Here is a 27,848-nt window from a genome sequence, read left to right as displayed (position 1 = left end):
GTGAGATGGCTATGTCAGTGCTTGGACCGATATGTAGAATTGAGATAGAAGGCAAATAAACGCTGCTGTAAATGATTTTTTGTTTACTATGCCCTATGATGAGACAACCATAAAGTTGAATAGCAGGAAGGGTGTAAGATCAATTGCTTAAATCTGATTTTATATGTGCTATAATAAAAATGTTTCACTGATAGTCCATTGAACTTTGCTTTTATGAATTTGATGACATGTGCAGATCCCATTTTTACCAGCATGTGGTTTCAACAATTAGACAATAACATGGTAGGTAATGAGATTTACTGACATTGTGCTTGTAAAAAGCTTCTAGCCCTGGAATCATACACACCACTGTGAAACGTTCTTACAATGAAACCAATACTTAATGAGATCAAAGGTTGTAAAAAAAAAAAAAAATCATTTGCATATGTATATTTCTTTTTCTAATAGCTAAGTGTTACTCCACTGGGGATTATTTTATAATTGAGGAAAATGAAAACGTGATTTTATAGTAACTGACCTAGAATTACTACATATATGATTAAAAACAAATCAAGCTTGCATTTATCTACAGTAATTTTAATAGAAACGAGATGGCAAATAAAGGCCAAATGGCCATCCACAGTAGCCACTATCTTCTCCTTTCCCTGAGAGATCCCACGTGCCTGTCCCACACTTTCTTAGCCTTTGTTTCCAACACTTCTACCCAACTATTCTATGCATCTACCACCCTCTCCTTAGATTACTCCTGAGGCATTTGCCTTTCAACCCAGGCCTTCTCATACTGAAGCTTCCTTTCAAATGAAAGAGATTTGCCTCATGTGCATGTATGCCATGCAGGTATTTAAATGTCTCTATCATATTTCCCCTCTCCCTCCTTTTCTCCAAAGTATACATATTGAGATATTTAAGTCTGTCCCCATACACATTATGAGGAAAACCACCAACCACTTTAGTAGCCTTCCTCTATAATGTCTCCATCCTATTTATATCTTTTTGAAGGTGTGCTATCCAGAATTGTACACAATATTCTAAATGAGGTCTTGCCAGAGTCTTATACAGGGGCATCAATACCTCCTTTTTCCTCTGCCTATGCACCCTCTGAGCTTTTGCTGTCACCATTTCAGCTATTATATAAGAACATAAGAACATAAGAAATGCCATCTCCGGATCAGACCTTCGGTCCATCAAGTCCGGCGATCCGCACACGCGGAGGCCCTGGCAGGTGTACACCTGTCGTAATTTATAGTCCACCATATCCTTACATGCCTCTCTTAAGGAGATATGCATCTAGTTTGCTCTTGAAGCCTAGGACGGTCGATTCCGCAATAATCTCCTCTGGGAGGGCATTCCAGGTGTCAACCACTCTCTGAGTGAAGCAGAACTTCCTGACATTAGTCCTGAACCTGTCCCCCCTTAGCTTCATTTCATGTCCTCTAGTCCGTGTCAAATTGGACAATGTAAATAATCTTCTCTGCTCTATTTTGCCGATTCCTTTCAGTATTTTGAAGGTCTCGATCATATCCCCACGCAGTCTCCTTTTCTCAAGGGAGAACAATCCTAGTGTTATAAGTCTGTCCTCGTATTCCAGTCTCTCCATACCCTTCACCAGTTTTGTCGCTCGTCTCTGCACCCTCTCCAGCAGTTTTATATCCTTCTTTAGGTAGGGAGACCAATGTTGGACGCAGTATTCCAAGTGTGGTCTGACCATTGCCCTATAAAGCGGCATTATAACTTTCTCCGATCTACTCGAGATTCCTTTCTTTATCATGCCCAACATTCTATTTGCCTTCTTTGCCGCTGCCGCGCATTGTGCCGACGGCTTCAGGGTCCTATCTATCATTACACCCAGGTCCTTTTCTTGTTCACTCTTCCCCAGAGTTGCACCTGACATTGTATACTCGTATTCCTTATTCTTATTGCCTAAATGCATTACCTTGCATTTCTCCACATTGAACTTCATCTGCCATTTCTCCGCCCATGTTTCTAACCGACACAAGTCGCTCTGGAGTTTCTCTCTATCCTCCTGCGATCTGATCGCCCGGCATAGTTTTGTATCGTCTGCAAACTTGATGATCTCACTGGATGTTCCTTCCTCCAGGTCATTGATATAAATATTAAAAAGGATCGGCCCAAGTACCGAGCCCTGGGGTACACCACTAGTCACTTTCTCCCAGTCGGAGAACTTCCCATTTATGCCCACTCTCTGCTTTCGGTTTTCCAGCCATTTGCCTATCCATCTTTGTATATCCCCCTCTATGCCATGGCTTTGTAGTTTCCTGAGAAGTCTTTCGTGTGGAACTTTGTCGAACGCTTTCTGGAAGTCCAAGTATATTATGTCCACCGGCTTCCCACTATCAATTTGCTCGTTCACGGTCTCAAAAAATTGGAGTAAATTCGTCAAACATGATTTCCCTTTCCTGAATCCATGTTGACTGGGTTTCATCAAGTCGTGTGCGTCCAAGTGCCGGACCATGCTATCCTTGATCAGTGCTTCAACCATCTTGCCGGGGACAGACGTAAGACTCACAGGTCTATAGTTGCCCGGTTCCCCTCTCGATCCTTTTTTGAAAATTGGGGTGACGTTCGCTATCCTCCAGTCGTCCGGTATCTGTCCAGTTCTGATTGTCAGGTTTGCAAGTTTTTGCAATAACTCTCCGATTTCAACCTTCAATTCCTTTAAGACTCTCGGGTGAATTCCATCTGGTCCAGGGGATTTGTCACTTTTAAGTTTGTCGATCTGATAGTATATCTGGTCTAAGTCCACTTCAACTGTGGTGAGGCTGTCTTCTATTTCTCCTGCAAACACTTTCTCCGCTTCAGGTATTGTTGAGGTGTCCTCCTTCGTAAAGACGGACGCAAAGAAAGAATTTAGTTTGTCTGCGATTTGTTTATCTTCCTTGATGTACCCTTTTCTTCCCTGGTCGTCCAAGGGTCCGACTGCCTCTTTTGCAGGTTTTTTCCCTTTCACGTATCTAAAGAAGGGCTTGAAGTTTTTGGCCTCCTGGGCTATTTTTTCCTCATATTCCTGTTTTGCATCCCTCACCGCCTTGTGACATTTCTTCTGATCATCTTTATGTTTGTTCCAGGCTTCGGTTGTCTTTATGTATTTCCATTTTTTGAAAGAGTCCTTCTTTTCTTTTATGGCTTCCTTCACCTGTTTGGTAAGCCATGCCGGTTCTCTTTTGCTCTTTGATCTCCGATCTTTGGAAATCCTCGGAATGTAGAGATCTTGTGCTTCTGTGATAGTATTTTTCAGTAGGGACCATGCCTGATCTACCGTTTCAAGTTTGTCCACCTTCTTTTCGAGTCGTTTTTCTACCATGGCTCTCATGTGATCGTATTTACCCTTTTTAAAGTTCAAGGTGGTGGTTAAGGTTTTGGCATGTTTCCCTTTCCCGATGTCAAGTTTAAAGTTAATTACATTGTGATCACTCGTTCCCAGTGGAACCATGACTTCCACTTCTGTTATCGGTCCCGTGAGGCCATTTAGGACCAAGTCCAAGGTGGCGTTGCCTCTTGTCGGCTCTTTTACCATTTGTTCCAGGAAGCAATCCCCTAGCACCTCCAGGAACTTGGCCTCCTTGCCGCAGTTGGAGGTTGCTAGTTTCCAGTCTATCCCTGGGAAATTGAAGTCTCCCAATATAATTATATTGCCTGTCTTGCATTCTTGTTTGATTTCCTCCATCATTTCTGAGTCAGTTTCCTCCGCCTGTCCTGGGGGACGATAGTAAAGGCCAATTTTCGTATCTGCGCCATATTGACCAGGAATCTTGATCCAGAGTGACTCAAGCTTCTCTTTCATTTCTGTTGTAACCATTTCAACAGACTCTATTCCCTCCTTAACATATAGAGCAATACCTCCACCTTTCTGCCCTACTCGATCTCTTCTATACAGCTTGTATCCCTGTAGTACTGTGTCCCATTTGTTTTCTTCATTCCACCATGTTTCTGTTATGCCGATGATATCCAATATGTCATGTCTTGCTATTGTCTCTAGTTCCCCCATTTTGTTACCTAGACTTCTAGCATTCGTATACATACATATCTCTGTCCACTTCTGTCTGTGAAGGAAGCCTGTATAATCACACCAATGTAAATACATTTCCATTCTCTCTTTCCAGATTGACCCTTAGCCTGCAGATCCTGCAATTGTGTGTCTTTAATATGAAATTTAATATATAATGCCACTTTCCCTCCTTTTCTTCCTACCCTATTTTTCCTGACCAGATTATTATCTGGTATAACTATATACCAGTCATGGTGGTTCTGAATCACGTCTCTGTGATTGCCACTAAATCTAACTCATATTTTAAGCATTAGTATATACTGCTTTCCAGACATTACCCCATTTTCCCATTTGTGTGGAAATATTTAGTGATTCACTTACCTGAGGGCTTATACTTATCTGGGTACTTTGATCACCTTGCCCAACGATTCTAGTTTAAAGCTCTCTTTAGTAGATTAGCAATTCTGCTGCTGAAGACACTTCTTACCTTCTTTGATAGATGCATCCCTGCTCAGCAGCCCTTGGAAAATCATCCCATGGTCCAGGAAGCCAAAACACTCTCAACAATACCATCCACATAGCCACATATTGATCTCCAGGATGTGAGCATCTCTCCCAGGCCATTACCCTTGACAGGTAAGAAACATAGAAACATAGAAAGATGACGGCAGAAAAAGGGCCAAGGCCCATCAAGTCTGCCCACTCTATAGACCCTCCCCTTAAGATTAGCCAATGTTTTACCCTGACCTACGTAGGGATCCCACATGGGCGTCCCATTTATTCTTAAAATCTGGCATGCTGCTGGCCTCGATTACCTGTACTGGAAGCTTGTTCCATTGATCAATCACTCGCTCCGTGAAGAAATACTTCCTGGTGTCGCCGTGAAATTTTCCGCCCTTGAGTTTGAGCGGGTGCCCCCTTGTGGTTGAGGGGCCTCTGAGAAGGAAAATGTTATCTTCCACTTCTATACGTCCGGTGACATATTTAAACGTCTCAATCATGTCTCCCCTCTCCCTGCGTTCCTTGAGAGTGTAGAGCTACAAATTGTTTAGTCTTGCTTCGTACAAGTGACCTTTAAGCCCTGAGACCATTCTGGTGGCCATCCTTTGGACCGACTCGACCCTCTGCACGTCTTTGCGGTAATGTGGCTTCCAGAATTGCACGCAGTATTCCAGATGAGGTCTCACCATGGTCCTGTACAATGGCATTATGACAGCAGGCTTTCTGCTGACGAAACTTCTACGGATGCAACCCAGCATCTGCCTTGCCCTTGAGGAAGCCTTCTCCACCTGATTGGCAGATTTCATGTCTGCACTAATGATTACTCCTAAATCTCGTTCCGCTGAAGTCCTGGTCAAGGTCTCCCCGTTCAAGGTATAAGTTCTGCACGGGTTTCTGCTACCTAGGTGCATGACCTTACACTTTCCAGCATTGAAGCCCAGCTGCCAGGTTGAGGACCAGCATTCCAATGTACGCAGGTCCTGCGCCATACTATCTTGTAAATTGCCCTCGCTTACCATATTACATAGTTTGGCGTCGTCGGCGAATAATCGACGAGACCACCTGTGCACCTGACTGCTTCACCTTTTCTCTCAGAGCCACAAAATCACTTTTGAGATGTTCAGAGGGGTACCTAGCAGTATCATTAGTGATAACAGGTGACAACATGGATGAGCAGCATTGGATAATAGTCATTAGTGGAGCCATGCTGTTTTATGGTGTATTTCAAAAACAAATTAAATCAGTATTGTTTGATAAATTTATTTCTCAAAATGTGGATATTGTTGTCATGATAATCTGATATTGAGTATATTTAAGAAAATTGTTGTATTTTAACTATTTGTAATTCGCTGATTGTCCAGTCTTCTTCCTTGTAAACTGCCAAGTCTTTGATTATGGTGGTATAGAAGAATAAAGTTATGTTATTTCATTAGGCTTGATGAGTCTGGGCAAGCTTTCCATTGCAATAGGCTTTTTTGTTGCAGGCCATGGTGGTATTAGCTCCAACACTCATAAGAATTCTATGAGCATTGGAGTTTTTACTACCACGGCCGGTAATAAAAAAATCCTTACACAGTTTCATAAAGGGGGAAGGGAGGCAGTTTGTTAATGCAGAGGCTTTGCAGTTATTACATGTTCATTTTGGTAATGTGTGGCCAAGTAGGCACATGCCTAAGGTCCGAAATGGTTAGGGGGTTCCGATGAAGGAGGGTATCAACATTGTTTATTCCAAATGACGATGGGACCCTCCAGCATCGATTGGCAATGCGCCCCCCCCCCATTGATGGAAAGTAAGACAAACAAGCAATGTGGGTAAGAAAGGCAACAGGAACTGTAATTGTGCAAGTGGTGCTGTTTGCCCAAAGCTTCCCTCTGATGCAGCGTCCTGTTTCCGCTTGGGCGCATGGTGGGGTGGGGTGGGGCCCAGTGTACTTGTGTGCCTAGAGGCCCTCAACAAATTAATCCTGTCCTGGTGGTAACTGTTAAACTTTAATGCAATCCGGTAAACTAATTCCATAACTTTTGTATCAAAGTTGCCAAAATTGCTAGAAAATATAGATTAGAATATAGCTAGGACTGAGCATAGGAATACAATTAAAGAACGTGATACTGGTTGTAGCAGTGATCTTCCACAGTGTAAAAACATTAAGACAGAAAGAACATGAACCAGTTCTAGTTGATCCTCATGATAGGAGGTAAGAACATAAGAAGTTGCCTCCACTGGGTCAGACCGAGGTCCATTTCGCCCAGAGGTCCGCTCCCGCGGCGGCCCATCAGGTCTGCGACCTGTGAAGTGGTTTCTGACCACTTCTATAACCTACCTCAAGTTATATCTGTACCCCTCTATCCCCTTATCCTCCAGGAACCTATCCAAACCCTCCTTGAACCCCTGTACAGAGTTCTGGCCTATCACATTCTCTGGAAGCGCGTTCCATGTGTTCACCACCCTCTGGGTAAAAAAGAACTTCCTAGCATTTGTTCCAAACCTGTCCCTTTTCAATTTCGCCGAGTGACCCCTAGTGCTTGTGGCTCCCCACAGTTTGAAGAATCTGTCCTTATTCACTTTCTCTATGCCCTTAAGGATTTTGAAGGTTTCTACCATGTCCCCTCTAAGTCTCCTCTTCTCCAGGGAGAACAGCCCCAACATTTTTAACCTGTCAGCATATGAAAAATTTTCCATACCTTTTATCAGTTTAGTCGCCCTCCTCTGCACTCCCTCGAGTATCGCCATGTCCTTCTTGAGGTACGGCAACCAGTATTGAACACAGTACTCCAGGTGCGGGCGCACCATTGTGCGATACAGCGGCATGATGACTTCCTTCGTCCTGGTTGTAATACCTTTTTTGATGATGCCCAGCATTCTGTTTGCTTTCTTTGAGGCTGTCGCACATTGCGCCGATGGTTTCAGTGATGTGTCGACCATCACCCCCAGGTCCCTTTCAAGGTTACTCACCCCTAGCAGTGTTCCCCCCATTTTGTAGCTGAACATCGGGTTCTTTTTCCCTACATGCATGACCTTGCATTTCTCTACGTTAAAACTCATTTCCACTTTTTTGCCCAGTCTTCCAGTCTCGTTAGGTCCCTTTGCAGGTCTTCACAGTCTTCCGTGTTTCTAACCCTGCTGCAGAGTTTGGTGTCATCAGCAAATTTGATAACCTCACATTTTGTCCCTGCCTCCAGATCGTTAATAAATATATTGAACAGTAGAGGTCCCAGCACCGACCCCTGTGGAACTCCGCTCGTGACCCATTGCCAGTCTGAGTATTGGCCTTTTACTCCAACCCTCTGTTTCCTGCCTGCCAACCAGTGTTTGATCCATCGGTAGATATCCCCTTGCACCCCATGGTTCCACAGCTTTTTAAGTAGCCGCTCGTGAGGTACCTTGTCGAAGGCTTTTTGGAAGTCAAGGTAAATGATGTCTATTTTTTTTTATTTCAATTTTTCTATACCGTTCTCCCAGGGGAGTTCAGAACGGTTTACATGAATTTATTCAGGTACTCAATCATTTTTCCCTGTCTGTCCTGGCGGGCTCACATTCTACCTAATGTACCTATGTATTCCCCCTTATCCATCTGGCTGTTTATTCCCTCAAAGAAGTACAACAAGTTCGTGAGGCATGACCTTCCCTTGCAGAAGCCATGCTGGCTCGCCTTCAGTTGTCCATTGTTTTCTATGTGTTCTCAGATTGTGTCCTTTACCATTGCTTCCATCATCTTCCCTGGAACCGAGGTCAAGCTCACAGGCCTGTAGTTTCCCGGGTCACCCCTTGATCCCTTCTTAAAGATGGGCGTGACATTTGCTATTTTCCAGTCCTCTGGGATCTCCCCAGTTTATAGGGAGAGGTTACATATTTGGCGAAGTGTCTCTGCTATTTTGTTTCTCAGTTCTTTTAGTACCCTTGGGTGGATGCCGTCCAGGCCCGGTGATTTGTCGCTCTTTAGTCTGTCTATCTGTCTGAGGACATCCTCTTTGCTTACCTCTAGTTGTACCAGCCTTTCATCGTGTTCTCCGTTTATAATCACCTCGGGTTCCGGAATATTGGATGTGTCCTCTCTGGTGAAGACTGACGAGAAGAATTTGTTTAACCTGTCAGCTATCTCTTTTTCCTCCTTTATCGCTCCTTTCCTGTCTCCGTCGTCCAGTGGTCCCACTTCCTCTCTGGCTGGTTGTTTCCCTTTCACATACCTGAAGAAGGGTTTGAAGTTTCTTGCTTCTCCTGCTAGTCTTTCCTCATATTCTCTCTTTGCTTTCCTGACCTCTCGATGACATTCTTTCTGTCTTTTGTGCTCTTCCTGGTTTTCCTTTGTTGGTTCCTTTTTCCATTTCTTGAAGGATGATTTCTTGTCGCTTATCGCCTTTTTAACTGCAGTTGTTATCCATGCTGGGTTTCTAGTTCGATTTTTTTGCACCCTTTCCTAAACCTTGGGACGTACAGGTCTTGTGCCTCGAGCACTGTACCTTTAAGCAGTGTCCAGGCTTCCTTTACGGTCTTCACCCTCCCTGAGCTGTTGCTGAGCTTTTTTCCTACCATTTTCCTCATTTCCTTGTAGTTTCCTTTTCTGAAGTTGAGTGCTGTCGTTGTGGTTCTTTTCACCTTTGATGTTCCCATGTTTAATTTGTACTGGATCATGTTGTGATCGCTGTTCCCTAATGGTGCTAGTACCACCACTTCCTTTGCGGGTCCCTCTAGCCGTTGAGGATTAGGTCTAGAGTGGCATCCCCTCGCGTTGGTTCCGTGACCAGCTGCTCCATGAAACAGTCCCTTATCGCCTCTAGGAATTTAGTTTCTCGCGTGCAATTTGAGTGCCCAATGTCCCAGTCTATTCCCGGATAGTTGAAATCCCCCATAATCACCACTCTTCCACTTTTGCACACCTGTCTCAGTTCGGCCTCCAGGTCCAGGTCGTTTGCTTCTGGCTGTCCTGGTGGGCGATAGTACAGACCCAATTTGATGTCAGCTCCTTTCCCTCCTGTCAGTTTAACCCATAGCGACTCCAGACTGTCTGCTCTTATTGTTGTTTCTGTTCTGGATGAAGGAATGGAGTCCTTTATATACAGTGCTATTCCTCCCCCCTTCTTGTGTGCTCTGTCCCTCCTGTAGAGTTTGTACCCTGGTAGGGCCACATCCCATTTGTTGTCCTCCGACCACCATGTCTCTGTGATTCCTATTATGTCTAGGTCCTTTTTTCCGGCTATAACTTCTAGCTCCCCCATTTTAGTCCTTAGGCTCCTAGCATTTGTATATAGGCAATTTAAGTCCCAGTTTGTTACCTTTTCTTTTGGATCTACTCTTGATTTGTTGCTCCTGCTGGTCTCCTCACGTGCTGCCTCCTGTGGTGTGTCTATCCCGTTCTCTGCCCGCTTCTTTGTTCTTTAATAGCCCTCTGGTTCCGGCTGTTTCCTCCTTGTCTCGCTCTTTAGCTCTAATTGCCCCTCGGGTCCCTGTGCTGCATCTTTGGGTTTATGTCCATAAAGTGTCCATTTTGTCTCTAGTCCACTATTGCCAGTTCCTGTCTCAGTATCCTTGCTCGATACTGTGGTCCGATGTGTCGAGGTCAAATCGACTATCGGCTTTCCCCTTGTTATCAGTTTAAAGTCCTGTCAATGCAGGTCTGGATGTTATGTGCCAGCATCCTCGTCCCAGCCTTGCTCAAATGCAGTCCGTCTCTCTTGTAGAGCTTGTTTTTCCCCAGGAAGGTTGACCAGTTCCGTACAAAGAGGAAACCCTCCTCGTCACACCATCACCTTAGCCATCCATTTGTTGCTTGCAGCTCGGTCTGCCTCCTCGCATCTGCCCTTGATACTGGCAGGATCTCTGAAAAGGCTATCTTCCCTGTCCTCAGCTTCAGCTTCCTCCCCAGGATCTTAAAATGCTCGGTCAGTGTAGTCATGTTGAAATTCCATCTGCTGACGTCATTTGTTCCGACGTGGATTATCACTGCTGTGTCCTCTGTCTCAGCTCCCTCCATGATTCTCTCGATTCTGTCGGAGATGTCCTTTGTCCTCGCCCCTGGGAGACATGTCACTAGGCGATCTGCTCTGCCTCTTGCTATGTGACTGTCCACCTCTCTCAGGATTGAGTCTCCCACCACGATAACAGATTTTCCTCTCCTCAGGTTCCTCCTGGGTCTCAGGTCTGTGTCGATGATTGGGTCCTCCAATCCTTCCTTCTCCTGGTTGGTTCCTCCGCAAGGTTCCTCTCCCTCGGCTCCTGGTGGGTCCTGGTGGGTCCCGGTGTCTCCTGGCGGGTCCTGTCCTCCATCCGTTTGTTCCCTTCTGAAGAGCAGGTGATCCTGTGTCTCTACCATCCTGCAGGCCTCCTCGATGAATCTTTCGAGCTCTCTGACCTGTTCGTTGATGTGGTTTTCTCTGGTGGTGTCCTCAGTTGGTTCAAATTCCCTTGGTTCCTCTATGGAGCGGAGTCCCTCTAGCTCCTGTACTTTGATCTGCAGTCTCCTGACCTCCTTCTTTAGGCCAGCCAGTTCCTGACATCGACTGCATATGTAGGCCTGCCTCCCGGAAGGGAGGTAGTCATACATGTGACAATCAATGCAGTATACTGGAAAGCCTCGCTGGCCTTCTGCTGCATCCATTATTCCTTCCTTGTGACTAAAGTTGGTGCGCTGGAGTGTGCCCGACGTGTATCTGAAGTCCCTTGGTGTGTAGGAGTGGTACACAGCGTGCAGCTAGCTGAAAGAATAGATAGAGAAGAGAAGAATGAGAACAGAAGAAAAGTACTTTTTTTTTTTTTTTTTTTGAGTTAGAGTTAGTTTGAGTTAGAGTTTGCTGCTGGGCTGCCTGTGCTCCTGGCTCCTTCTCTAGGCTCTTTCGCAAAGGCGCTCTCGCTAAGGCGAGCGCCTTTGCCACTCGCCTTCGCCGCACGCCGAATGACTGCGCGCCGTTGGCTTGCTTCCTTTTAAGGGGGAGCCCGGGCGCTGAAGCTGTCTCTGACGCATTGGGGGGCGGAGCTCCCTCTCACCGCTACCCCTGCTGATAGCCTGCCTGTCCACCTTTCAACTCCTTCGGCGGCTCCCTTCTCCTGCCTCTCCGAGTCTCTCCTGCTGTTCCCCGCTCTCCTTCACTCCCTGCCTATCCTCAGCACGCGGGTCTTCAGTGCAGGTCGCGCTCCAGCTTGCCTCCTTTTAAGGGGGAGCCCGAGCGCTGATGCTGTCTCTGACGCGTTGGGGGGGCGGAGCTCCCTCTCGCCGCTACCCCTGCTGATAGCCTGCCTGTCCGCCTTTCAACTCCTTCGGCGGCTCCCTTCTCCTGCCTCTCCGAGTCTCTCCTGCTGTTCCCCGCTCTCCTTCACTCCCTGCCTATCCTCAGCACGCGGGTCTTCAGTGCAGGTCGCGCTCCGGCTTGCCTCCTTTTAAGGGGGAGCCCGGGCGCTGACGCTGTCTCTGACGCGTTGGGGGGGGCGGAGCTCCCTCTCGCCGCTACCCCTGCTGATAGCCTGCCTGTCCGCCTTTCAACTCCTTCGGCGGCTCCCTTCTCCTGCCTCTCCGAGTCTCTTCTGCTGTTCCCCGCTCTCCTTCACTCCCTGCCTATCCTCAGCACGCGGGTCTTCAGGTCCTAAAGTTTGACTAGCAGGAGTGAATGGTCGACTAAGCCAGATGCTATAGACATGTCTAATAGAACCAAAATAGCACTCTTACCTTTGTCCAACTTAATATACATTTCATAGAGGAGTGTAGTTAATGCTGGATCTGTACTGTATGCTGAATGGAAGGCTGGTCAGCAAATGGAAGTGTGCTTATTATCACCAAGTAGCTGGGAGGGGGGGGGGGGTCATTGTCTTGGAGATGAAAGAAAATTTGAGACTGGCCTCTAATAGGCATCATTGGAAGGGTTTAGGTAAGCACTTTTTAATAATAATTTGACCCTGGTCTCCTACCAGCAAATGAGAACTATTGCCTCCCTCAAACTATGGTTGAATAGAACAGAGGAGAAGACTAGACTTTCATCCTTATTCAACCTAGCTGAAAGTAAACCCATGGGGGAAGTTAAAGGGATCATAGAGTTAAAAACATTCTTTAATGAGTGAGATCAAGTAGACAATTAAAGAGCAGCTTTCTTTTGTTATTTGAGTGGTGAAACTGGGAGGCATAGGGAGATGCACAAAGACAAAAATCAATTTTGTTTTCAGTTGGTTTGGTCTATTTTTTGGATTTTCAGAAAATTTTGGGGTGTGATTCACACATTTGTGTATTTTTTTAAAATACGTTAGATTTTTTTTTGTAATGCTTGTGGTTTCATAGGTTAATGTGCATTATAATGATTTTGCATGAACTACATTTATGGCGTGCAGTGGAAAACTGTGGGTCTCTAGCACCAGGGCCAATATCATTTGTGCCTCCCCACTCTCGTATCTTATCTGGCCTGCCCCCTTCCCTAGCAGACCAATCCAAGTTGACAGAAGGTGAACATAACTGGCAGTTCAACAGACCCTGTACTTTTCTGACCTGCTCGTCCTACCACTGATAACTTTCCCACTTATGCAGTTTACTTCCAAGATCAGTGTTTGGCCTGCCTTGTGCTCTACAAATTTCTACTGCATACTGGCAGATATGCCAGTCATAGGAAGAACAGATTAGAGAAGCACTAGCATAGCCTACCACTGAATCTTCTCATCTCATTCTGTCAGCTGAGACAGAGCCATAGAATGTAAGGGGGGAACCAGAGAGTTGCATGAAAAAAAGAGGTGATGGATGGCACCTACAAGTATCTTAAAAGAATCCAGCAGCATCACTAATATGTTGGCAGGTTCTAGAACATTAATGAATTTCTTATTACTACTACAATCCATTCAGTCATGTCCGAACCTTGGATACTCTGTGGGCCAGTCTTCGCCATGCTGAGAAAAGACAAAACAAATAAAATAGGACTACAGAAAGGGGACTGTTCTAGCCCCAATCCACTAGTTTCCAGGAATCACCTCCAAATAAGTCCCTGGGGCATTTAAGAGTTCTGGGTGGTGGGGAGAGGAAGACCTGTCTGGGGCTTGGATGTAGAGAAGAACGAAGATCAGGAGGATTGAGGGGATCAGAGCTGGGAGGGATTGGAATGAGGGCAGAACTGAATGGGGGTATTCAGCTTGGATGGGGGTCGGATCAGGTAAGAATTGGAACTTTGGAATGGGGCAATTGAGGAATTGAGGAAATTAGAAAGTAGGTGGTAATGGAGGTCCAATATTTAGACAGGACCCACATAAGTGTCTTATGCCTGCTCTAGCTGAATTTCGGCTGGGACACACATACAGACTGGTGGACAGTGTATGTCTCTGGTCATATCCAGATATTGAATGTCAATAACCAGCCATGGCTCAGTATTGAATACCTAGGGCTAATTTAGCTAGTGATTGCCAAAGCTTAAAAATCTCTGTTTGCCACCAGATGACTATTGACTGCATGGTATTTAAAGAGATAGCTACCTCAGTGAAACTGGGTTATCCCAAGAAGTGTTTAAAAGAGATGCCTTTATAAAGTACCATTTCATCAAAAGCTGAACTTAATAAATTTCAAGATCAGTCTGTTCATTCATTGAGAGTGATATAAAGCCCTTTAAAGACAGTTAGACGAGAGATTCTAGGGCAGATAAGTTAATGTTAGTAAAAGGAACAAGTAATCTTAGGTACTTTGGTCAGTTTTTTGTGGGGGGGGGGGGTTTAAACAGAAATTGGAGTTGCAAAGCAATGATCAGTTCACAAAATGTCAAAGCTGCTGGTTGCTGTGAAAATTAAATCTAAAGAGTGGACTAAACAGTGGGTGAGAAAAGTGTGTGCTGAATGAAATATTGATCAATCATAAGTGAAAGGAAATCCTTATCAGTCAGACTAGCAGGTATATCTGCTTGGGCATTAAATTCCCTGAGAACTAGTAAATTAGGCCATGGGCAAATAGTGTCAGCTATCAAGTCTGAGAGTTTAGAGAGAGATGTTCCTGTTGCTGCTGGACAATAAATCAATGTGAAAGTGAGAGCACAACTGCCAAGAGTAAAGCTAGGGGCAAAGGTGATGACAAAACTAGTTTCTGAACTGAACACATGCTAAAATTGAGAGCCATTATCCATGGTGTACTGGTTTGGTTGCCACCCAGAGCAGATCATCCCTGCAGTAAGGTGTGTGTGTGTGGGGGGGTGGGGGGGGGTGCATCGAGCAGAGCCTCAGACTACATGTACATGGCTGTCGGCTCTGCTGATCCCTCTGATGTCAACTTCCTTTTCTCAGGCATAGGCCATCAGATCCAACAGCCACATGCATATACGCTTTGGCTCCATGACTTGGGGCAGAACATACCCACATACCCCCATTCTGTCACTTCTATCTACAATTTATAAGGAAAGAGATTTTTTTTTGGGGGGGGGTGGGGGGAAGAGATACATTTTGTATGACGATAACAGTTTCTAGCATGGGGAGCCACGCTGAATGGCCAGCGCTGCTCCCGATGTTCATTGAGTTCCTATGAGCGTTGGGAACAGCGCGGGACATTCAACGCAGCTCACCCCGCTAGAAACTGCTATTGCAGTTTCGTAAAAGAGGGGGATAGATTATGCTGGTTAAATCACATTGGCTTGGCCATACCCAGATTTTCATGGCACTTAACTAGATGGTACCACTGAAAATCTGGGTAGAAAGCCAGAGCACAATCTGGTTAGTACAGGAGTGTTGTGAGGATGGTCTAGAGTCAGACTGGTTATCTTAGTGGGCTATTGCTTTTGTGGCCCTTGTGCCAGGCAGGGCAGGGTAGGCAATCTGTACTCCATCTTTTCAGATGTCACTGGTAGCTTCTCTTCAGGACACACCTCTCCAGCAGAGCAAGGCTCAGGAAAGACACTACCTCTTCATTATAATCACATGAAGTTCCCCTGGAGGATAAGGGGATAGAGGGGTACAGATAGAACTTGAGATAGGTTATAGAAGTGGTCAGAAACCACTTTTCAGGTCGCGGACCTGATGGGCCGCCGCGGGAGCGGACCGCTGGGCGAGATGGACCTCTGGTCTGACCCAGTGGAGGCAACTTCTTATGTTCTTATGAATGAAGGAGTAAAGGACTGGGGTTGAAAGGAAAGGGTTAGTTGTAAAAAAAAAACAGGATTTCCCAGAAAAGAGATCAGATAAGCAAGTAGATTGTTGTTGGAGGATGGGAAAGCACAAGTGAATAATGTTGGCAAATTGAACTAATTCCCGGAGATTAGGTATACTCAGTTTTGACATTTTCTCAATATACTGTAAGACAAGATTCTACTCTATTGCATATTTGACTCAAGCAAGTGACCATTAAACATAAAAACCTTTGGTTTTCAACTAACCAAAATGATTTCTTGTGCATGTGACTTCCCCTTAATCAGAGTTTTACTGTACATTCATTAATAATTTTTGATTTACACGTTGTATGTGTGTAAGTAATAGTCTCACCACCAGACAGGGGCATAGTTTATGTTTATTAGATTCTTGATATGCCATAAGAACATAAGAATTGTTGCTGCTGGGTCAGACCAGTGGTCCATCGTGCCCAGCAGTCCACTCATGCGGCGGCCCTCTGGCCAAAGACTAGCGCCATAACTGAGACTAGCCCTACCTGCATACATTCTGGTTCAGCAGGAGCTTGTCTAACTTTGTCTTGAAACACTGGAGATGTTTTCCCCTATGACAGACTCCGGAAGAGCGTTCCAGTTTTCTACCACTCTCTGGGTGAAGAAGAACTTCCTTACGTTCATACGGAATCTATCCCCTTTTAACTTTAGAGAGTGCCCTCTCGTTCTTCCTACCTTGGAGAGGGTGAACAATCTGTCTTTATCTACTAAGTCTATTCCCTTTATTATCTTGAATGTTTCGATCATGTCCCCTCTGTCTCCTCTTTTCAAGGGAGAAGAGGCCCAGTTTCTCCAGTCTCTCACTGTACGGCAACTCCTCCAGTCCTTTAACCATCTTAGTCTCTCTTCTCTGGACCCTTTCAAGTAGTACCGTGTCCTTCTTCATATACGGTGACCAGTGCTGGATGCAGTACTCCAGGTGAGGGCACACCATGGCCCGGTACAGTGGCATGATAATCTTCTCTGATCTGTTCGTGATCCCCTTCTTTATCATTCCTAGGATTCTGTTCGCCCTTTTTGCTGCCACCACACATTGCATGGACGGCTTCATCAACTTGTTGATCATAACTCCCAAGTCTCTTTCCTGGGAGGTCTCTCCAAGTACCGCCCCGGACATCTTGTATTTGTGCATGAGATTTTTGTTACCTATATGCATCACTTTACACTTATCCACGTTGAACCTCATCTGCCTCTTTCTGAGGTACAGGTATGTTCTGTAGCTCTAGTTTGCTCACAAGTCTGTTCTCTACTGGAAGCCACTTGACTCCAGTGACTTCCAGGGCAGGGACTTCATAGTAAAAAATACAAGGCCTCTTGTTCCTCGGCATGCTTAAATTTTTCAACCCCAAACCTTGATAAAAGGACCCCTTTGTTTAACTATCCCTCCCTATAGACATCATATACTTAGCCTTCCAAAAAGCCTTTGATAAGGTACCCCATGAACGCCTACTTCAGAAACTGAAGAACCATGGGGTGGAAGGAAACGTACACAGATGGATCAGGAATTGGTTGGCAGGTAGGAAGCAGAGGGTAGGAGTGAAGGGCCACTACTCGGACTGGAGGAGGGTCACAAGTTGTGTTCCGCAGAGGTCGGTGCTTGGACTGCTGCTATTCAATGTATTTAATAAATGATCTAGAAACAGGGACGAAGTGCGAAGTAATAAAATTTGCAGACGACACCAAACAATTTAGTGGGGCTAGGACTATAGCGGAATGCAAAGATTTACAAAGGGACCTGAACAGACTGGGGGAATGGGTGACGAGATGGCAGATGAAGTTCAATGTAGAGAAATGCAAAGTCTTGCACGTAGAAGCGGAGACATAGAGGGGATATGATAGAGACTTACAAGATCATGAAGGGCATAGAGAAAGTGGAAAGGGACAGATTCTTCAAACTTTCAAAATCTGAAAGAATGAGAGGGCATTCAGCAAAATTAAAAGGGGAAAGATTTAGAACCAATGCTAGGAAGTTCTTTTTCACCCAACGGGTGGTGGACACCTGGAATGCGTTTCCAGATGGCGTGATAGGACAAGGTACAGTATTGGAGTTCAAGAAGGGATTGGACAATTTTCTGAAGGAAAAGGGTATAGATAGAGGGTTACTATACAGGTCTTGGACCTGGTGGGCCACTACGTGAGTGGGCTGCTGGGCAGGATGGACCAGGCCTCTGGTCTGACCCAGCAGAGGCACTTCTTATATTCTTATGAAGGAGTGGTTAGGGCGGGATGTGGGACGATCTAGACTTAGTCATCCTGCTGGGATAATTGAAGGTTTAAGACTGTTTAGATGGAACTTATACACTGTGAGTTAGACGATGTAAAGACATGTATAAGTGCCCAAAAGGTACCCAAAGTGACCAGATAACCACTGCAGGAACAAAGTAGAGAACACCCACCCCCTCCCCACCCCATGTTCACTGACCCCATCACACTCCAACAAATTCAGAATAAAAATGTATATACCTGCTTCGGGAACATTAGCATCTGCTAGAATAGTTAAGCTCTGGAACACATTGCCAGAGGATGTGGTAAGAGCGGATAGCGTAGCTGGTTTTAAGAAAGGTTTGGACAAGTTCCTGCAGGAAAAGTCCATAGTCTGTTATTGAGAAAGACATGGGGAAAGCCACTGCTTGCCCTGGATCGGTAGCATGGAATATTGCTACCCCTTAGGGTTTTGGCCAGATACTAGTGACATGGATTGGCCACCTTGAACGGGCTACTGGGCTTGATGGACCATTGGTCTGACCCAGTAAGGCTATTCTTATGTTCTTATGAGCTGCAAAGAGGTGGGTTAAGTAGTCTGGGGGGTGGGCTAGTGAACCATAGAGAGAAGGACCCATGCCAATAAGCCACTCTAACCACTACATTCATGGTGGAACATGTGAGCCCACCAACCTCCCCCCCAAAAAAATACAATCTATTGTACTGCCATATAGGTGCCACCTGCAGCCATAAGGGCTATTGAGGTTGTAGACAGGTGAGTATAGTGGGTTTTGTAATCTATAAGGGAATTCTGATGAGATGTTTATGTGGGATCCTTTTTGTGCAGCTCACAGCAGTGCTGTGCAAGATGTCCCACTGCTTTATTGCCATGTCTGGGTAGCCAGTTCATCACAATGTTGGCCCCTCCCTTGTCCAAAAGATCTTGTTCTGGACATTTCAGTCTTGGATAAATTTTTGGTCGAGAATGTGGTACAAAGATAGACTTAGTAGCAGTCTGGATGATCAGCTGATGTGGGAGGGCGTTTTTGATATGGCATCTAAATCTTGAAAATATCCAAAATTCTAGTAGCAAACATGACCATTTTCAAAACAGGAAAATATTTTTGTTTTGTTTTTAAAATGGCTATTTCCTAGATGTGTTTGTCCTCTGTGGATCTATCATTTTGAACCATTTTTGAAAAAAAGAAGAAAAAAAAAAAGTCCAAATGAAACATGCACAAAAGCCAGCCTTTGGAACTTAGGAGGACCCAGCAATCTTAGCAGACTGGCAACGCAGGCATGCCAGTATAGCAGTAGAGCACCCTAGAGGGAACTTCAGTGAACTTTACATAAAAGGTCCCAGGTACACATTTCACAATAAGCCTCTTACATTGTATGATGAGCCCTCCAAAACTTATCCCAAACCTACTGTACCTAAGTGTATAACCTTTATGCCACCAGGTTTCACCTGTATGATGGTGCAGTAGATTTTGGGTGGGTTTTAGAGGATCACACTTTCAACCACAAGTGTGTGATAGTTAGAGTGAGATATGGGCTTGGGTCCTCTTTTCTGCTGTCCATGCACTGACCACTAGGTTATTCCAGAGACCTGCTTGGTGCTCTAATAGGACTAGTCATAACATCTGAAGCTGTCATACAAACTGATATGTACCATTTCATTCACATCTTTGTGGGTTGGAAGGGCATCATTGACCATTCGGGGGTTAAGAGGGACCATGCTGCATGCCTCAAGTGGTCAGCTGGTCAGTTTGGTCACTTTTTTGTCACTTACCGCCTCATTTATAAAGCTGTACTAGCATTTTTAGCGCCGCCAGCAATTGTAATAGCTCAGATGCTCACAGAAATTCTATGAGCATTGGAGTTGTTCCTGCGGTGGCTGGCGCTAAACACTAGTACAGCTTTATAAAGGAGGGGTTACTCATCACTGAAACACATTTAGCCTCAAACATTCAGGTTTTGCCCTGGCCATTTTCTTCAATGTCCATTATTGCAGAAAAAATATCCCAAAACATTCAAATCACAAATCCACCCTAATCTCACCAAACATGCCCCCTTGGGATTTAGATGCACTGCAGGCAAACAGCTTAGCAAAAATGTCTAAAAAAAATGTCATTTTCTTTTTAAACATTTTTCTCTTGAAAATGAGCCCGGTGCAGGGGTATTTTTTTTTTTTTAAGTTCAGCAAATTTTATTGAGTTTCAGGTAACATAACAATTATACAAAAGTAATGCTTTAAAATAGGAAGCATGAAAAGAGACATTTGCCTAGTATGAAAAAGTATATTGTAAATAATGAGTAATAATCAAGTACGGAGAATAAACTAATACTGCCGAAATGTATAGGAATGTTAAGCCAATCTTAAGAAAGGCAGACATAGCTGTATACAGTGGTAAATTTTCTTCCTCTAGAGCAGTGGTTCCCAAACCTGTCCTGGGGGACCCCCAGCCAGTCAGGTTTCAAGATATCCCTAATGAATATGCATGAGAGATATTTGCATATAATGGAAGTGACAGGTATGCAAATCTCTCTCATGCATATTCATTAGGGATATCTTGAAAACCTGACTGGCTGGGGGTCCCCCGGGACAGGTTTGGGAACCACTGCTCTAGAGGTACAGCATCTTCCTGGTATAAACGTCTTCAATCAAAAAAATACACGGATCTGACCACCAACACTGCTAAATGGTTCACTGTACTTAATATATCTACGAACTCAACCTCATTTGACCACATCTTTTTAAATCCATTAAATCAGCCTCGATGCTTCAGTCTATGTACTTTTTATTGCACAGAGCTACATGGACTCCTGTCCTTTCCCACAAGATTAGTGTTGCTGCCTTTCCCTTTTGTTGGTCCTGTAAGACACATTTGGGCTCGCTGGAGCATATGCTATTTCTCTGCCCTCTCAAACAAGATTATTGGGATAAAATTTGTAAAACCATAGCCAATATTCTATCCATACCAACTTGCCGTTGATCACTCCCATATTATCTTTGGTCAGACAGATAACTCTCTGCTTATCATACCACTAGTCTTTAAGCCCGTTACATTAATTGGTGCTAGAATAGATGTGTCTGTCTGTCTTTCTTTCTGTCTCTCTCTCTCCTTGGCCGCTGTATGTCTGTTTTTGTTTGCTTCTTTCTGTCTCTCTCTCTCCTTGGCCGCTGTATGTCTGTTTTTGTTTGCTTCTTTCTGTCTCTCTCTCTCCTTGGCCGCTGTATGTCTGTTTTTGTTTGCTTCTTTCTGTCTCTCTCTCTCCTTGGCCGCTGTATGTCTGTTTTTGTTTGCTTCTTTCTGTCTCTCTCTCTCCTTGGCCGCTGTATGTCTGTTTTTGTTTGCTTCTTTCTGTCTCTCTCTTTCCTTTGCCGCTTTCTGTCTGTTTGTCTGTCTTTCTGTCTCTCTCTCTTTGGCCGCTGTCTCTGTCTGTCTGTCTTGCTGTCCATCTCTTTGGCCCCCTGTCTGTCTGTCTTTCTTTCTTTCTGTCTGTCTGTCTATCTGTCTCTCTCCCTGGCCCCCCTGCCTGCCAGTCTCTCTCTGTTGCACCATGCCTGCCTGTATCTCCTTGGCCCCCTTCTGTCCCCCCCAAAGAAAACCAAGATTACTGCCTACCCCCCAGCACACCCCTCCCCTCAAGCAGACTCCTTTCCCTCTCCCCCTCCACTTCCTGGTGCAGCAGTAGTAGCCAGATGCCTTGCAGCAGCCGCACTCTGTTGGCCTCGTCCAGGCCGAAGGACACCCTCCTGCCATTGCTCTCGCCGTCGCTGAAACCGTTGCATGCGCCGCAAGCCGCCACACGTGTCACAAATGGAACATGGCCATGGAGGCACAAATCACAGTAGCAGGGGTCATGCCATTTCAACTGCGCATACGCGGGTAAGGGTTTTATTATATTAGATGGGGCCAAGCTCTTTCGCATAATGTACACTCTTGCCTTACAAAATGTGTTATATAATTGGAATACACTATGCCTAACTGCTAAATATGAAAAGGCAAATGCAGAGAAGTCTGGCACCCTATCATCACATCACCTCACTTGGTCACTGTTGTACTCTTATTATAATATTTAATATAGTACCTGTCCTTTGGTATATATACTGTATGATCTAGATCTATACTTGAAACCATGGAGAGGCACTGCAGGGACTACAGGGTCCAGACGGACTTCACCTGACCAGAAGGGGTAAGAACGTCCTTGGACACCGACTAGCCAGCCTGCTTTGTAGTGCTTTAAACTAGGTAAGTTGGGGGAGGGTACCACTCACGTACAGACACGGTAAGGAACCATCCTGGCGAGGTAAGTTGCAACTCCATTTCTAAGTCTGAGGTAAATACACACGTTGAAAACAATACTATAGGAGGAACACTAACTCGGGCAGGAAATTCTCCACAGGGACTTAGCATACATAAGGTATGGAGGGCTAGGTATGGAGGGCTATGTACGTTAATGCACACAGTTTAGGCAATAAAATTCTGGAATTAGAGACAGAAATAAGGAACGCTGACCTGGACGTGGTGGCGATATCCGAGACTTGGTTCATGGATTCACATGAGTGGGATATGGCAATACCGGGATACAACTTACTTCGTCGAGACAGAGAGGGCAAATTAGGAGGAGGGGTAGCACTATGCACTAAAGAGGACATCAAAGTTACCAGAATCGCAGATGTCAAGTACACCGGGGAATCCCTCTGGGTGAACCTGGCCAGGGGACATGACAAATGTCTATATCTTGGTGTAGTATACAGACCTCCAAGACAACAGGAAGACAAGGATATAGAATTAATCGAAGACATAGAGAACATCACTTTGCGTGGGGACACAGTATTGTTAGGGGACTTCAATATGCCTGATGCAGATTGGAACAAACTTTCCACCACGACCAGCGGCAGCAGAAGGCTATTAACCTCCATAAAGGGAGCACGCTTCAAACAAATGGTTTTGGAGCCCACTAGCGATCAGGCAATACTGGACCTGGTACTCACCAAAGGAGAAAGTGTCACAGAGGTTTCGGTAGGTGATACGTTGGCCTCCAGTGACCACAACATGGTATGGTTCAACCTCAGGAAAGGTTTCACTAGATCAAACACATCAAAAAGGTCCTCAACTTTAAGGGCACTAACTTCAAAAGCATGGGAGATTTTGTCCATCGGGCGCTACAAAATCAAGCTGCAACAGATAATGTAGAGGTAATGTGGTCAACCCTGAAATCTACCTTATACAAAGCAACCAACCGCTATATAAAAACAGTAAGTAAACAGCGGAGAAACAATAAACCTCAGTGGTTCTCTGCGGAGATCTCGGACCTTGTAAAAAAGAAGAAAAGAGCATTTATTTCCTGCAAACAATCAGGAAAACGAGAGACTAAGGAAGAATATCTGGCCAAGTCTAAAGCTGTCAAAAACAGCAGTTAGAGAGGCCAAACTCTGAATGGAAGAGAATCTGGTGAAGGACATTAAGAAGGGGGATAAATCCTTTTTCAGGTATATTAGTGACAGAAAAAGAAACACAGATGGAATAGTACGCCTTAGGAAACCAGACGGGAATTATCCCGATAAAGCCGAACTACTAAATGAATACTTCTGCTCATTCTTTACCTGCGAGGCGCCGGGGTCCGGTCTACAGTTGCAGACAAGGGAAAGCTCGGGAGACCCGTTTTGAAATTTCAAGTTTACGCCCAGCAGCGTCTACTGTGAATTATCTAGACTCAAAGTGAACAAAGCCATGGGACCAGACAATCTACACCCCAGGGTGCTTAGGGAGTTGAGTGGTGTCCTGGTGGAACCGTTATCCGCGCTCTTCAATCTCTCCCTAAGTACAGGAAGAGTCCCGTTGGACTGGAAAACAGCTAACGTCATTCCACTCCACAAAAAGGGACACAGGACGGAGGCTGCGAATTATAGACCAGTGAGTCTCACCTCGATAGTGAGTAAACTTATGGAAACACTAATCAAACACAAGTTAGATAAGATCCTGAACGAGGAGAATCTGCGAGATCCCCATCAACATCGATTTACAAAGGGAATGTCCTGCCAATCCAATCTAATCAGCTTCTTTGACTGGGTAACAAGAAAGCTGGATATAGGAGAGTCCCTGGACGTCGTGTACTTGGACTTCAGCAAAGCATTTGATAGCGTCCCACACCGCAGGTTATTGAGCAAAATGAGTTTGATGGGATTAGGTGAAACATTAACTGCATGGGTTAAAGACTGGCTTAGAGGTAGACTTCAGAGGGTGGTGCTGAATGGTATCCTCTCTGAAAAGTCGAAGGTGATCAGTGGTGTGCCACAGGGCTCAGTCTTGGGCCCAATCCTATTTAATATCTTCGTAAGCGACCTGGCTCAGGGTCTTCGAGGTAAAATTACATTATTTGCCGATGACGCCAAACTATGCAACATAGTGGGCGAAAGCACAGTGCCAGACAGTATGACACAGGACCTACTCTTACTGGAACATTGGTCCACGACTTGGCAACTAAGTTTCAATGCCAAAAAGTGTAAGGTCATGCACCTTGGCAGCAGAAATCCATGCAGATCTTACACCTTAAATGGTGAGACCTTAGCAAGGACTACAGCAGAACGAGACTTGGGGGTAATCATTAGTGAAGACATGAAGATGGCCAATCAAGTGGAGAAAGCTTCATCCAAAGCTAGACAAATGATGGGTTGTATCTGTAGAAGTTTCATCAGCCGGAAGCCGGAAGTCATAATGCCATTGTACAGATCCATAGTGAGACCTCATCTGAAATATTGTGTACAGTTCTGGAGGCCACATTACCAAAAAGATGTGCTGAGAGTTGAGTCGGTTCTGCAAATGGCAACCAGGATGGTCTCAGGACTCAAGAATCTCCCGTAAGTTGCAGCTATAATCACCCGAGGAGCGCAGAGAGAGGGGAGACATGATTGAGACGTTCAAATATGTCACAGGCTGTATCGAGGTGGAAGAAGATATCTTTTTTCTTAAAGGACCCATGACAACAAGAGGGCATCTGTTGAAAATCAGGGGTGGGAAATTTCATGGCGACACCAGGAAGTATTTGTTCACCGAAAGGGTGGTTGATCATTGGAATGATCTTCCACTGCAGGTAATCGAGGCCAGCAGCGTGCCAGATTTTAAGAAAAAATGGGATAAGCATGTGGGATCTCTTCATGGAAAAAATTAGGGGAGTGGGTCATACACCGCTGCTTCGGGGCCTTCTACTGCCCAGCAAATCAGGCTGCAGACGCTGCTTGAATCGGAAGGTTTCAGGACCCGCAGCCTTTGGCGGACCCGAAGCGAGCTCTGGGGGTTTTTGGGTTTTTTACGCAGGCCCAGCTGGAGCAGGAGGAGAAGCCTGGGAGGCAGGAATTAAAGTCTGTTCCAGTCCCTGCTGACGTCACCCTGGCCAGTTCACATCCTTCAGACGGCAAGAGCTGCTGCGGCCGACAGGCTCCGCGCCACCGCGCACATGCACACTCCTACCTGCGGATCCCTACAGCGCACAGAAAACGGGAGCCCGCAGGTGGTAGTGCGCATGCGTGCTTAGGGCTTTATTATATTAGATTATATGATATATATATTTGTGTATTGCACTTTTGAAGTTTAGAAAATCAATAAATAATTTAAAAAAAATTCATGGGATAGAAGACAATGTCCAATTGTGAACTGAGAACTAGTTGAAAGATAGAAAACAGAGAAGACGGCTACATGGTCAGTTTTCTCTATGAAAACATGCCAGTAGCAGAATGTCTCAAGAGGTCTGTACTCCAAGCTGTGTTCTCTCTCTCTCTCTCTGTTCTTTCTTACAGTTGCTAAAAACACAAAACAGGAGAAAGCCTTTGAAAAGGAGCCTAGCATTAACTATTTTGTAGCACTCCTATCTTTGTAAATATTGCACGATAAGGTTCAGTAGCATCTTTGAGGTGAAATTATCCCTTAAGAACTGACCTTTGCTCTCACCTAGCTGCTAATTGCACCCTTCTCAATTGTTCTGTGTTTTCCTAGATCCCTGAGCAAGTGAAACGTGCAGGTGTGTGCACATGACACTGGAGTAATGTCTCCATGCCAACGTCCACCTGGCCTGAACATCCTGCTGACAGGTGTGCACGAGAAGGAATCGGACTGACAGAGCCTGATCCCAGATGCTCATCCAGCCTCGGTGGTTGCCACAGGACCAGCATAACAATGCTACTCAGGACTCCATGACAAAGGTAGGATTAATTTCAGGGACTTAGTTAGCCTAAACCAGGAATGAAGACTAGGACTAGGATTTTCTTCAGAATTTTACAAAATTCTGCATTATGTACGCGACATGCATTTCTTGCATTGCTCAAGTATCAGCAGGTACAACTGATCTTATTGTAAGCCAGGGAAGATCAGAGGATACTGTTTCTGCTGAAAATATAATAGTAAATATATTTACTAGAAAGCATGGTTACTAGAGTTTCACATTTGAATTACAATATCCATGACATTTACTCAAAGAAGGGGTTTGGGATTTAGCTCAATTTTTTTTTTTTTTTTTAGTTGCAGGTCAAAATGAGTTACAGCATAATACAGTAGCTACATTTCTGTCCCCAGAGGGCTTACAATTTAGTGTTGCTGAGGTATGAGAGGGTAATGGCAAGTTTCACTTTGATACCAGTGACTGGAAAATAAGAATTTTACAATTTAGGTACAGACAAATTTTACTATGTGTGTTGGTTTAATGCTTTTTAAACTTAGGTTAGCACTTTTACTGCATGTGCAAATCAGTTGCACAAGTGTTGATTCAAAGATTAATGTGCATAAAAAAATGTGCATACAAAATTGATTGTACCCAAACAAATGAGCATGTGCTAAGAACACAAGAAATGCATACAACAAGCATACGACACCTCTTTTAATTGATCAAGGCTGGCTCCCTCTGCCTATCAAATTAAGCTTAAGATTTCTGATGCTAGTAAGAGGGGGTTGCAGAAAAGTTCTCAGCCCATCCAAGAAGAGAATGACATGGATATGGTTCAGTCGATGATTTGAAACAATGTCAAAACCAGAATTTGGGTTCTGCAAATTGGCACTTAATGAAATAAAATAATCCCTTCAGGGGGTGCTGAAAAGCTCAACCGACCAACTTCATAAATTCTGAGTATTATTTTGCCACTGTAGCTGAAAAGAGTGTTATCTTATTTTGTTAATTGAATAACTAATTGAATAATTGATTAAAAATTAAAAGGCACAGAATTCCATGCAACACCTAGCGATGCCTAAGTAGAGGTGCCATCCAACGCCTGACAACGCCTGCTTGAAAAGTAGGTATGGTTAGCGGTAGAGAATAGGCGTGGTTTAGTTAGGCGTCAATAGGCCTCCAAGATAGGCACAAGTACATTAGGCCAGTGAACATGGCCTCATGTACTGGTGCCTACCTTTAGTCTGCTTAGGCACTGCTAGGCACCATTTATAGAATCAGGAACTCTGTGTAAATCATGAGACTAATTTACTTACTTGATTATAATATTTAATACACTGAAAACAAAACTGAGGATAAGAGTGACTTTCGGGTTGATTTTTATGAAATGTTTTAGCCCTTTCAGGACCAAGGGACATATTTGTCCCATAACTTTAAAATCCTATAAATTTTGATTGGGATAGTCTACAGTTCTAAATTTGATATGTACGGATTCCATATGATACTGCCTTTATGTAAACAAACTGGTTCCGACATTCATTCATTAGCGTCGTTGCCAGATTGACGAGAAGATTCACTTGCCACACTGTCCATAAGCCAGAAGTGTGATTTTTTAAATAAAAATAATGATATTTCACAAAAAAAATCAATTTTTTGGCATCTGCAAGCCCTTTTTACCATAAAAATGTCATCAAAACCACAAAAATTGGCCTACGATCCTTATGGTCCTGAAAGGGTTAATACATTCCTCGCAAGTATTTCCCAAATGCCATGGGAATGGGGACGTGTATACTGCCTTTTTTTGTCACTTTAAAGCTGACATTCAAAGCAGCGGGCACCGGAGGATTAAGTGACTTGCGCAGGGTCACAAGGAGCAGCACTGGGA

General features: G+C 44.7%; 1 protein-coding gene across 1 annotated transcript in view; it reads left to right on the top strand.

Moving 5' to 3' along the window:
- The window catches only part of LOC117345793 (phospholipid-transporting ATPase ABCA1-like), an 815,268-nt gene that overhangs the window by 21,227 nt on the left and 766,193 nt on the right, over positions 1 to 27,848 (top strand). Inside the window, exon 2 of the mRNA XM_033914956.1 lies at positions 25,801 to 26,006. The gene's annotated coding sequence lies outside the window, so the exon portion shown is untranslated. The remainder of the gene's footprint in view (positions 1 to 25,800; positions 26,007 to 27,848) is intronic.

The sequence above is a fragment of the Geotrypetes seraphini genome, chromosome 1, assembly GCF_902459505.1.
Source record: "Geotrypetes seraphini chromosome 1, aGeoSer1.1, whole genome shotgun sequence".
NCBI classification, from domain to species: domain Eukaryota; kingdom Metazoa; phylum Chordata; class Amphibia; order Gymnophiona; family Dermophiidae; genus Geotrypetes; species Geotrypetes seraphini.
The sequence above is the reverse complement of the archived record's forward strand: the minus strand, read 5'-3'. Positions and strand labels throughout refer to the sequence as shown.